Source organism: Rhincodon typus, chromosome 11, assembly GCF_021869965.1.
Source record: "Rhincodon typus isolate 14 chromosome 11, sRhiTyp1.1, whole genome shotgun sequence".
NCBI lineage: Eukaryota > Metazoa > Chordata > Chondrichthyes > Orectolobiformes > Rhincodontidae > Rhincodon > Rhincodon typus.
The window spans coordinates 5,065,421-5,078,194 of NC_063342.1; the positions used below are offsets into that span (position 1 = coordinate 5,065,421).

At 45.1% G+C, this 12,774-nt stretch overlaps 1 long non-coding RNA gene across 1 annotated transcript in view; it reads right to left on the minus strand.

Moving 5' to 3' along the window:
- Window positions 1–595: 595 nt before the first annotated feature.
- The window catches only part of LOC125484366, a 21,889-nt gene continuing 9,710 nt past the window's right edge, over window positions 596–12,774 (minus strand). Inside the window, exon 2 of the long non-coding RNA XR_007263183.1 lies at window positions 596–701. This is a non-coding gene — a long non-coding RNA (uncharacterized LOC125484366). The remainder of the gene's footprint in view (window positions 702–12,774) is intronic.

The following is a 12,774-nucleotide window of genomic DNA, read 5'->3' on the forward strand; positions in this document are numbered from 1 at the left end:
CAGACACAGGGAGAATGTGCAAACTCCACACAGTCAGTTGCCCAAGGCTGGACTCGAACTCGGGTCCCCGGTGCTGTGAGGCAGAATACTAACTATTGAGTCATTATGTCACCCTACTTATTTTAAGTGCTGGAAAGTTTTCAGCACAGTAAGATTCCACAAGCCCTGCTGTTCACTCTGAGGTGTCTGTAACGCCTTACCCAACAGATTGACTAGCACCTGAGATAAACATTTCACCCCAAAGCCAAATTTAAGGTAATCAAAGTGTATTTTATATGTTGCGAACGCATTTCCACCCTCCAATTTCACCCCCTTGCTTGACCCCTTCCATTTCTCCAATGCGGGTCATGCAGGAGAAGACAGGCATTGCTTTGGTACAAACGTGCTGACACTATAGTTGAATAGCCACCAGTTGAGGAGAGGGCCGTGCACCACCAACGGAACTGCAACTCGGATTGGTGACTGCTTCGGTGAGTTGGGGGCAGCAGCGGGGGGCTTTGAAAAGGAGGAATTAGAAAAGGAGAAATAAAACTCCTGCCACCTGGCTGTCCCACTCCTCGAACAATCTAATTATAGCGATAAATCACGGATGGCATTCGATGTAAAACGCTTTTATTTTATGTGACATCTTTTTTTCCCTCTCGAAGGCTGGAGTAATATTCCAGGCACATTCCGAAGAAAGTGTCACCCTCCTGAAGGGGCTGTTAACAGCAAATGAAAAACATAAATTGTCAAGGCTGGTGAATTAAGTAAAGATTGTACACCATATACAGTGTTGATGCTATCTTACTCGCTGTAAACTTGCATGGATTAGACCTGCAAAAGGATAATTAAAACCACTTTCTATTTTTTATCCAATGTAGGCGATATCCTGAAGACATTTATGAATTCATAAAGAAAGGCACAATGGCAGGTGCTAAACTTAACTGAGGTAATAAAGTATTTACAGTAAGATGCTACAGCAATTTCATCTCTCACTATTTAACGACACCAGTTACTGGTTTAACCCATGCCCTGCTAAATAAACACTGGTTCCATGCAATTACTTGGAAAATGCTGTGGTTAGCAGTTTGTCAATCACTTCCCTTGCAACCCCTCCATATTTAATGTCCGTTTGATTCCTTCTTCAGTGTGCCTCTGACAAGATTTCAAAAGGAGGTGACGATCGAGCTGACAAGCACCGCAGGTTTGGAAGCCGGGTTATTGTTCGTGGCAGTTGTTGTCATTGTCCCAGAGGACTGCTCGCTCATCAGAGAGAAGCGGCTGGTGGCGAGTTTAACCTGAGGGTAACCACACCTTGGGAGAGGGTAAGGCCTTCGTGATAACCTCAGCCAATGCAGGAACTGAAGCTAAGCTGTAGGGCATTATTCTGCATGAAAAAGCAGCTATCCAAGCCAACAAAGAACTGCTTTTCTGCGATGCTCTGATAGGCACTGTATGACTTCCAGGCTGCTGTAATCCACCTGTCCGAACAAAGTAGACCAACACCTACTCTCAATAGTCTCCATGAGACTGGGAATACTAAAACCATCAGGTTTGCTCGGTTAGACCAGCAGGTTCTCATGCCTAGCCACCTGTTACAAGCAGGTGCCATTAAAAAGAATTAAATGACTCTTAGCTTTAAGTAGCACCTTTCAGATGTCCCAAAGTGCTTGACAGCCAATGCAATCATTGTCGCAATGTAGAACAAGCTCCTACCAACACTAATATGAAAAGGTCCAGAAAATCTACTGTTTGTCGTGCTTGGGAAGTGTTCAAACTGGGGGCTCAGAAAGAACTTCTCTGTAAACGGTGGCCACAGATCAATTACTTATTGTTATTCATTCATGGGATGTCAACATTACTGGCTTTCTTAGGAATTACTGCCTGTTCCTTGTTGCCCCTTGAGAAGGTGGTGGTGAGCTGCCTTCTTGAACTGCTGCAGTCCTCCTGCTGTGGGTTGACCCACAATGTCCCTTAGGGAGGGAATTCCAGGATTTTGACCCAATGACAGTGAAGGATCGGCGATATATTTCCGAGTGAGGATGGTGAGAGGCTTGGGAGGGAACTTGTTGGGGGTGGTGTTCCCATATATCTGCTGCCCTTGACATACTGGGGTAGAGATCCTTGGTTTGGAAGGTGTTATGACAGGAGCTTTGGTGAATTTCTGCAGTGTAGCATTTTGACGGTACACATGGCTCACAACAACTTCCGTCTAGAAGGACAAAGCCAGCAGATACGTGGGAACACCACCATCTGCAAGTTCCCCTCCAAGCCACTCACCACCATGACTTGGAAATATATCGCGGTTCCTTCACTGTCACTGGGTCAAAATCCTAAAACTCCCTCCTAACGGCATTGTGAGTCAACCTAGAGTACAAGGGGTTCAGCAGTTCAACAGGCAAGTCACCATCATTTCTGAAGGGGTAACGAGAGATAAAAAATAAATGCTGGCCCAACCAGAGATGCCCATGTCCCACAGGTGAATAAAAAAGTGTGTCACTGTGAATTATTTCACTTCATACAATTATGGAGTCATAGAGATGTGCAGCATGGAAACAGACCCTCCGTCCAACTTGTCCATGCCGACCAGATATTCTAAATAAATCGAGTCCCATTTGCCAGCATTCGGCCCACATCCCTCTAAACCCTTCCTATTCATAAATCCATCCAGATGCTTTTTAAATGTTGTAATTGTACCAGCCCCCACCACTTCCTCTGGCAGCTCATTCCTACATGCACTACCCCCTGCATGAAAAAGTTGCCCCTTAAATCCCTTTTATATCTTTCCCCTCTCACCTTAAACCTATGCCCTCTAGTTTTGGACTTCCCTACCCTAGGGAAAAGACCTCGGCTATTCACCCTATCCATGCCCCTCATGATTTTATAAACCTCTATAGGTCATCCCTCAGCCTCCGACACTCCAGGGAAAATAGTCCCAGCCTATTCATACACTAATCACCTTAATCGTCATAAAATCGGATTATTGCAATACTCATAACACACTCTTGCAATGGGTAGTTTATTTTATTCTGACAGTCCGTCACATACTTTGTAAGGAAGCAGATGAAGGATCACGGGTAATCTGCAGTTCTGCAATTACTGATTCACCGAGCACCCAATCATGAGTGAATTGTGTAACTTTTCAGTGCACCTCTCCTTTTCTCACAACCTCTTCCAGTCATGTAACTCCCTGTGATTTCTGTGCTTCCACAATTCCCTGCAGAACACCTGGATTCTGTCACTACATCACCGGCTATTGTGCCTTCAGCTACCTTCACCCTAACTCCTGGGATTTCTTCAATGAACCTCTCCGGCTCTCTTGCAACTTCTTTTTTTCTCGCTTTTTAAGACACCTATTAAAACCCAAAATAAAACCAAGTACTGTGGCTACTGACATAAAAGCAGAAATTGCTGGAAAAGCTCAGCAGGTCTGGCAGCATCTGTGGAGAGAGAAACAGAGTTAACGTCTGGAGTTTGGTGATCCTACTTTGGAGCTGATCGTAGCTGTGAGAAGGTGGTATATACGCTGAAGACATGGGGGGTAGGTGTTTGGGGTGGAGGACGTGAGGGAAAAGGAGTGAGCAGATGGGTGGACATGGAGCCCTGAGAAAAGAAGGAAGTTAGGGAGATGAAGGGATGGTTGATAGTCTGCCAGGGTGAAAGGAAAGCTGATAATGTAAGCAGGTGAAAATGAAAGCATCCCATGGTGATGAAAGGGCCTGGGGTGTATGGTGGGCAAGGGATATGGGAGAATCTGCTCAGACCCTCAAATTGTTGAACTCAGTATTGAGTCCGGAGGGCCGCAGGGTCCCTGAGCAGAAAATGAGATGCCGTCCTTCCAGCTTGCGCGGAACTTCACTGGAACACCGCAGCAAGCCTGCGACACAGACGTTAGGCAAGCAACATGGTGGTGTGTTGAAGTGGCAGGCAACTAGAAACTCTGGGTCATTTTTTCAGACAGAATGTAGATGTTCCACAAAAGCAGTCACCCAGTCTCCACTTCGTTTCCCCAGTGTAGAGCAGACCACATTATGAGCAGCCCATACACTGGACTAGATTGAGTGAAGTGCAATGGAAGGTGTGACTGGGGCCTTGTTTTGTGAGGAGGGAGCAAGTAAACAGGTAGGTGTTACATGGGATAAACAGGTAGGTGTTACATGGGAAAGTGCTGTGGGAGTGTGGGAGGGGTATTGGGATTGGACCAGGGTATCCCAGAGGGAACAGTCCCTGCTGACTGGGAGGGGAATACGTGTCTGGTTAAAGTCTGTTTGTCCAAATTCCAGCCAAACGTTAGAACATCAGAAATAGTAAGAACTGCAGATGCTGGAGTCAGAGATAACACAGTGTGGAGCTGGAGGAACACAGCAGGCCAGGCAGCATCAGAGGAACAGGAAAGCTGACGTTTTGGGTAGGGACCCTTCTTTAGAAATGCCCCATTTCTGAAGAAGGGTCCTGACCCGAAACCTGCTCCTGAGATGCTGCCCAGCCTGCTGTGTTCCTCCAGCTCCACACTGTGTTATTAGAACATCAGAAGATGTGAAATAGGCCCATTTGGCCCTATGAACATGCTCCAACGTCAATATCATCATGACTGATCTTCCAACTCTACAAACCTTCCTCATCCCGCTATTGCCTGATTCACAGAGAGATCAAAAATCTATCGATCTCTGCCTTGAATGTACTTAATAATTGGCCAGCCATAGCTCTTTGGACTGGAGAATTCCAAATGTCCACCACTCTCTGAGGTGAAGAGATCTCTCCTCAGCCCAGTCTACGTGGTTTTATCCCACAATGACATTGTCTGCACAAACCTCATGCTCCAAATTACAAAGTCGCCAAGTATTCACAGCTCTGTTACGGTGCAGCTGATTGGTTTGGAATATGCAATGTGTATTTCAGTCCTGCCAAACAGACTGGCTTCAGGCTTTTTGAAAGAAATGTTTATGGAATGGGAAGTTTTAGTTCAGCGTTTGTTTTCTTTGTATCCTTGCATTCTGCATGCCCCTTCGTCTTTCTGACTGCAGGGAGGTGCAAGGGTGGGCTGTTTTGGGGGATGGGGAGGAGAAATAAGGGAAGTAGAGACATACTGAAATGTGCTGACGGCTCTCTATCAATCCGAGGCTTGGGAAGAGATTGCATCTTAGAAAGGTCAGCAATATACCAGTTAACATCAACAGACACAATGTGATCTCTGGAGCACTGGAAAATAAATCTCTTTCCATGATGTTGTTTGAAGGATGCATTGTGGCCCCTGGACACTGGGGAGAGCTTTCATTGCATTTCATTGAAATAGCAGCCCTGAAACCTTTTATACACACCTGAGAAGTCCGACATGCTTTCAGTTAACAGATTGCAGAATGGCAAGAGAACAGAAGGAGGCCATTTGGCCCATTGTATTCAGGCAAGTGCAAGACAACTAATCTCACACCTCAGCCCTTGCCTTGGAAATCTTTTCTCTTCAATTGCTTTTCCGAATCCCCTTTCTAAGATTTAGTCAGAGAGATAGTAGCCCCAAGGTTAGGGATTCACATGTTACCGGAGTGGGACTTGAAGGCAGCTCCTTGTGACACAGAGAAACGTGGGATTGTGGCACACTGAGCCACGTTAATACTGTCCTATATGTGCACAGTGTGGGTCAACAAATCTCTTCCTCCTGCTTTGAGTCACAATGGAGAATGGCAGCTCCAAGTGACTCCCCATTCCTCCTGGAGTTCACTGGATATTTGCCCTTTCCAATAAATGGCCACTGGAGGACTGATTGATCCTTGCCAAAGTATCTGTGAGTGATCAGCTTCCATTAGGAATAAGATCCTCTTCAGCTAATCAATTGCACAGTGACACAGTGCTCATTACGACAGCTACAGCTCAGATTATGAAAGCCAGCTGTAACACTAAGGACTGAAGAAACATAACCTCATGGATGCAAAGCACTGGTAATGACACACACGTTGAAGCAACTCCAAGAAGCCCCAAAGTATTTCCCAGTAAATTTAATGCTTTAAGAGCATAATCTCTGTCGTAATGTTAGAAACACAACAAGCAATGAGTGCACAGCCAGATCCCATAAACACTGATGTGACAGATTACCAAATCATGTGTTTTTATTTTAAGTAACATCAGGTAAAGACTAAAATCATTAGCGACTGGATCTTGACTGCATAATATTAAAAATCCCTTATTATACCTAAAAACAAAGACAAATTATTCCTTGCTCATCCCAAAGCTTTGCAGAAAATGAAATATTTTGACGGGCGTTTGTTGCTGTAGATGTGTCAGCCAGTTTACAGACAGCAATTGAGCACAAACAACAGGATAATGGCCACCTAATATGTTTAATAACAATGTTGGCTGAGGGATAAATATTAGTACTGAGACGCAGTGAAAACTCTCCCATTCCCCTCCCCCAGGCCCCTGCTCTTTACTGAAATAAAAGCCGCAGGATTTTTTGCACCCACTAGATCAGGCCGATGAGGCCTTATCAGAGAGATGACATCCCTGCAGCACCCACCTGGACTTTTCTGCTCAGTCTCTTGAATGGGACTTTAACTCCCAACCTTTTGACCCAGGGGTGAGGGCTTTACCCATTGATCTACGGCTGTCATGTATCTTAGATTGAAGGGAATTAGATGCAGGATTAAGTTTAGATCAATCACTGTCCATTCTTCAAATGACTGCATTCTGCTTATTGATAGGGATATAGTTTCAACAGTACAGGCCACAATGGTCATTACCACATTGCTGTTTCTGGGAGCTTGCTTTGTGCAAATTGACTGCTACATCTCCCGCGTTGCAACAGTGACTAATCCTCCATGTCCCTTTCACCCATCTTTCCTCTGACATTGTTCCCCAGTTTAGAACACCTCGATAGTACCTCACCCCCCGAGTTCAAATCCCTCCAAGGCTATCTGCATAGCGTCTGGCCCCCGAACTCTCCAAGAGATCTCTTGCTCTCTTTCAATTCTGACCTCTTGGACATCTCAATTCCTATAGCTCCAGCACTGGGTGGCTCACTGGGCCCTAAACTTCCCCCTCCCCGCCTAAACCTCTCCAACTCTGTGCCTCCCTCTCACTCTTCTCTGCAGTCAGTCTTTAAAACCAGCTCCTGAACTGGATCTTTTGCCACATGTTCTTATGAGGCTCATGCCAAACTTTGTCAAATAATGTTCTTGTGTGGAGTGCTTTGACATGTTTTTCAATAACACCATGAAATACAGCTTATTCTTCTTGTTTAGGATCAGAGAGGGCAGAAGGATAACAGAAATTGCTGGAGAAACTCAACATGTCTGGCAGCATCTTTGGACAGAAAACAGAGTTAACAGCTTGAGTCCAGTGAAGATTTGCTGAAGGGTCACGAGACTTGAAACACTAACTCTGTTTTCTTTCCACAGATACTGCCAGACTTGCTGAGTTTTTCCAACAATTTCTGTTCTTTGTTTCAGATCTTCAGTACCTGCAGTTCTTAATTTTATTTTCAGGCAGGAGGATAGATTGAAGAGGTTGGGGCTGTTCTCTCCAGAGAGTAGGAACCTGAGAGGAGACTTGACGAGGGTTTTCAAAGTCATGAGCGGGCTAGACAGAGCAGAGAGGGAAAAGCTGTTCCCACTCATAATATTGAGAGGGCATAGATTTAAAGTGATGTGCAAGTGAAGCAAAGGTAACATAAGAATAAACCTTAAGCCCAGGCAGGTGAGACTATAATTGTGGAGCTGGAAAAGCACAGTAGTTAGACAGCATGCTGCAAAGCAGGTGGAACCGGTTTAGTTTGGGGACATGATCGGTGTGGACTGGTTGGACTGAAGGGTCTGTTTCCATGCTGTATTACTCTATGACTATGATTCTATGAGTACAAAGAACAAAGAAAATTACAGCACAGGAACAGACCCTTCGGCCCTCCAAGCCCGTGCTGATCCAGATCCTCTATCTAAACCTGGCGCCTACTTTCCAACGATCTGTATCCCTCTGCTCCCTGCCCATTCATGTATCTGCCTAGATACATCTTAAATGACGCTATTATGCCCGCCTGTACCACCTCTGCTATCAATGTGTTCCAGGCATCCACCACACTCTGCGTAAAGAACTTTCCACGCATATCTCCCCTAAACTTTTCCCCTCTCACCTTGAAATCGTGACCCCTAGTAATTGAGTCCCCCACTCTGGGAAAAAGCTTCACGCTATCCACCCTGTCTATACGTCTCATGATTTTGTAGACCTCAATCAGGTCCCCCCTAGAGTAGTTAGTGTCTGAAATGCACTGCCTTGAAATATGGTGAAGGCAGGTTCGAATGAGACATTCAAGAGGGACATTGGATGGTTATTTGGATTGAAATAGTGTGCTGGCAGATGGGAAAAGGCAGGAGATTGGCAGCAGATGATAGAACCGGTGCAGGTTCACTGGGCTGAAGGGCCTCCTTCTGTAACAATTCTGTGAAGGGGAAGGCCAGCATTAGTAAACCAGCTCTTTCAGGGGAAGAGAGCAAAACAAATGCCATCCCAAAGTCCTCACAAAAGGGTTGATTCTACAGAGAGAATGCTCAAGACACAATGTCATTGAGGATGTTGCCTCAGTTTGCCTTGAGGCAAGAGCTGAAACGTCTGATAAATTCACACACAGCGTCTTGTGTGTTCTTGTTTTGAACTAAAGAAGTGGGTTTTACTGAAGACCTAGGGCTGTGATGCTTATTCTGCCCTTGGTCCCATTGAGTCACAAAATCATTCGAACGGAGATTACAGTGAACCACCTGTTCTGACATGATTTCCACTCAGTGAACAGAAACCTCTACTGAAGTACACCATAGGGAGCTGCCAGTCTGCTCACTACCCGAGGATCAACTACCATAGGTGGCATGAAGGAATTATCCAGGGGCTGAAGCTGGGAATGGTGGTGGAGTGGATGAAAATGGGTTCGGCACTGGGTCAGGACAGGATTGGGAATAGAAAAACGCTGGAGATGACAAGGGGTCAGACGGCATCCTTGGACAGAAAGCAAGCTAATGTTTTGAGTCCAGATGACTCTTCATCACCGCTCTGATGAAGAGTAATCTAGACTTGGGTTGTTCTCTCTCTCTTCTCTCCATGCATTCTGTCTGACCCGCTGTGATCTCCAGCATTTGTTGTTTTCAGTACAGATTCCAGCATCTGCAGTAATTTGCTCCTAGGGTTGGGAATGGTGGCAGCACTGAGCATTGAGACCAGCTGTTACACCCTCCACATTCACTTGTGTGAGGTGGAAGAGAGGGACTGCCCCACCTCATGGATAAAGGGAATGAGAAAGAAGAACAGGAAGGAGAAGGAGTGATTGGAAGAATGAGAAACGCACAGCACAACACAGAGATGGTCTCCCATGTCCTCATCACTGTATTGATCGGCTTTACAATGTAAAATATGAAACAGCCTTGGTACTTCAGATCTAAACAGAATCAGACTGACTTGTTATTAGGAATGTGAATAATTCATGTAATCAAATCAATAGGAAAGTTTATATTTACTCTCCGAGTGTAGTTGCCAGCCTCTGCTGAAGGCTGATTGATTGGTGTGCTTGCTATTCGACAGATTGGTCACACAGTGATTGATCACTGCTAAGAAATATAGAAAAAGAAAGCTTTAAGGAAAGGCGATCAAATGTTTTCTGGCCAGGATGAAGTGGGGGCAGTCTATGTCTTGTGATACATAACATATCACAGTTATCCGGCATTTGCCGACTGCGGCAATGGTTCTTCCACAGCCCGACACTCCTCAGATGCCTATGTGATGCTCAGGGCTCCGAAGCACCAGTGCACAGAATGGGGCAGGGCCTTCCCCAATCTCGTAACCAACGCATCCCTCACAGACCCCCCTAAAACAGGTGATCCACACACTTATTGTATCGCTGCTTTGTGGGATCTTGTTGTGCACAAACTCGCTGCCACTTTTCCTGCATGACAACAGTGGCTGCAGTGTGCCAAATGCTTCCTTGGCTGTAAAGTGCCTTGCAACTTCGCAGAGGGTGCTATCAGAATGCAAGTCTGTCTTCACCTCCACTACACTTGCTTTCACCTTAGGGCATTTTATAATTGCAAACTACATGTGTTGATGGCAGAATGGAAATAATGTAATTTAAATTAAACCAAACCATTGGGGGAAAAAATAAATGGCTCCATTCTATTGACTAATAAACTGGATTAATGGCAAATAATTAAATCATCATCACAGTTTACATATCAAAACTGGCCAACTCCACACCCACAAAAGTTCATTTCCTGCTCAATTTGAATTACAAATTTACACATCCATACAAGTGAAAGAAGCAAATTAAATCAGCCACTACAAAACTCGTTATTCAGGAATAGTAAATCTATCGAGGTTGGGGAGGGAGAAAGAGAGAGCAATGTAAAATAAAGACTAGAGCAGTTTGAGAGACAGATAGGAGGACACAAGGAGAAACAGAGATCAGATGAAAAAAATAGAGAGAGAAAAGGAGCGGGGGGCGTGGAAAAAAAATAGAGTTGTGCTCAGAAACTGAGAACAAGGAGCTAAAGGAGAATTAGGAAGTGAAAGGTGGAGGGAGGAAGGCAGAAGAATTGATGAGGAGGTGCCAGTGTTGGACTGGGGTGGACAAGCTCAGAAATCACACGACATCAGGTTATTGTCCAACAGGTTTATTTGAAAACACAGGCTTTTAGAGCCTTGCTCCTTCTTCAGGTGTTAGTGAGAGAGGTAGTATCAGACACAGAATTTATAAGTAAAAGATCAAAGGGTCACACCATGAGGATGTACTGAACAAACCTAAGATCCTGTTACTGACAGAGAGCAGAGAAAGCAAGTGTGAGAGGCAGAGAGAAAGTGTGAGAGGCAAAGAGAGTGCTTGTGAGAGGCAGAAAGTGTGAGAGGTAGAGAGAATAAATGTGAGATGCAGAGAGAGAGAGAGTGAGGCAGAGAGAGAGCATGTATGAGAGGTAGAGAGGACAGACATGAGGAGAGAGAGAGAGAGCGAGTGTGAGGCAGAGAGAGAGAGAGAGTGTGAGAAGCAGAGAGAATGAACATGAGAGGCCGAGAGAGACAGTGTGAGAGGCAAAGAGAATGTGAGTGTGAGAGATAGAGACAAAGAGCGTGTGAGAGGCAGAGAGAGAGAGTGAGAGGCATAGAAAGAGAGAGAGAGTGTGTGAAAAGCAAACAGAGTGAAATTAAAGAGATAGCTGTGGGTTCTCACAATCTGCAAATCACATTCTTTGTAAACATGGCAACCACAGGAAATGAGGGATTGAGAAAATACCCCAAAGTAATGGAAAGGTAGATTCGAGGTAGATTTGATGGAGATAGGTAAGTCCGACAAGGAGGAGGAGGCACATTTATTGTGATTGTTGTTAACCAGGGGCACACTTGGAGTACCAGAGGCCAACTGTGCAAAGAGAGGGCTCTGATAGGCTGTAGGTTACGAGAGGAACAGCCTCTTGGAACATGTATATCTACAGACAGAGCAATAACAGCTTGTAAAATAGGGAGAAAGTTACTGGACAGCCAGAGAGAGAGGGAAGAGAAAGAGAAAGGTTCAGAGTGTGACAGGAGTGAAACTTGAAGAGAAATTTATAGAATTAATGGTCAGAAGTCAGATGACACCAGGTTATAGTCTAACAGGTTTATTTGAAATCACAAGCTTTTGGAGCTTCAGGACTTCACCTGGCAAAGGGGCTGCGCTTCGAAAGCTTGTGATTTCAACTAAACCCTGTTGGTCTATAACCTGGTGTTGTCTGGCTTCTGGGGCAAAGTGAGGGAAATTATGAAAAAAAAAGGGCAGGGATTGCAAGGGAATGAATTATTTTAAATATATATGAGAATAAAATTAATTGCTGGAGGGCAAGATGCAGGTTTGACATTTCTGAGCTATCAAAGAGCCAGAACAAAAACAGAAATTGCTGGAAAAGCTCAACAGGTCTGGCAGCATCTGTGAAGGGAAAAACAGAGTTAATGTTTCAGGTCCGGTGAATTTAAACCAAACCATTGGGGGGAAAAATAAACGGACCCGAAACGTTAACTCTGATTTTTCCTTCACAGATGCTGCCAGACCTGCAGAGCTTTTCCAGCAACTTTGTTTTTGTTCCTGATTAATGTCATTCACAGTTCTTTTGGCTTATTTTTTTAAAGAGCTCCAATACATACACACACACACATACACACTACTCATGCATACACACACACACACATACACATACCAGTTTCTTTTCTTTTCCTCTTTTGCCAGTCTCAATGAGGCAATTGACAATTGAAGCAAATATCTCAATGATCTGCTTGGAAGAAAAGTGAGGACCTAGCACGGGGATTTGGATAACACAGGACAAACCCAGCCTCATCAATTCTCTTGCCTCTCGTTTGCCACTGGACTCATTAATGTGTGAGTTTGGAACAGAAGCTGCTGTAAATCACATGTGCTGACACCACTTAAAATCTCTGAGGTCAGGAATGGCGTGGGCCGACTTCAATACGATCAGTGACAGTTTCCTTTCCCTTCACATACCACCTGCCCAATGTTCCCACAGGTATGCCACAACGAGATGCCAGAGCAGGGAATGCATTGCACAGCCACAAAGCAACACAGTGTGTTCGACACGTGCAGCTCCCTTTCAAATAAGGAAGGTGCCGGATCGAAAAAGGTGAGTTCATCCAAGGGACAACAGCAGCAAAATAAAAATAGCTCATTGTGGGACGATCATGAGCTGCCTGCAGGAGAATGTTCAGGGGGATTGCGCAGTGAGTGAGCTGCCTGCAGGAGAATGTTCAGGGGGATTGCGCAGTGAGTGAGCTGCCTGCAGGAGAACGTTC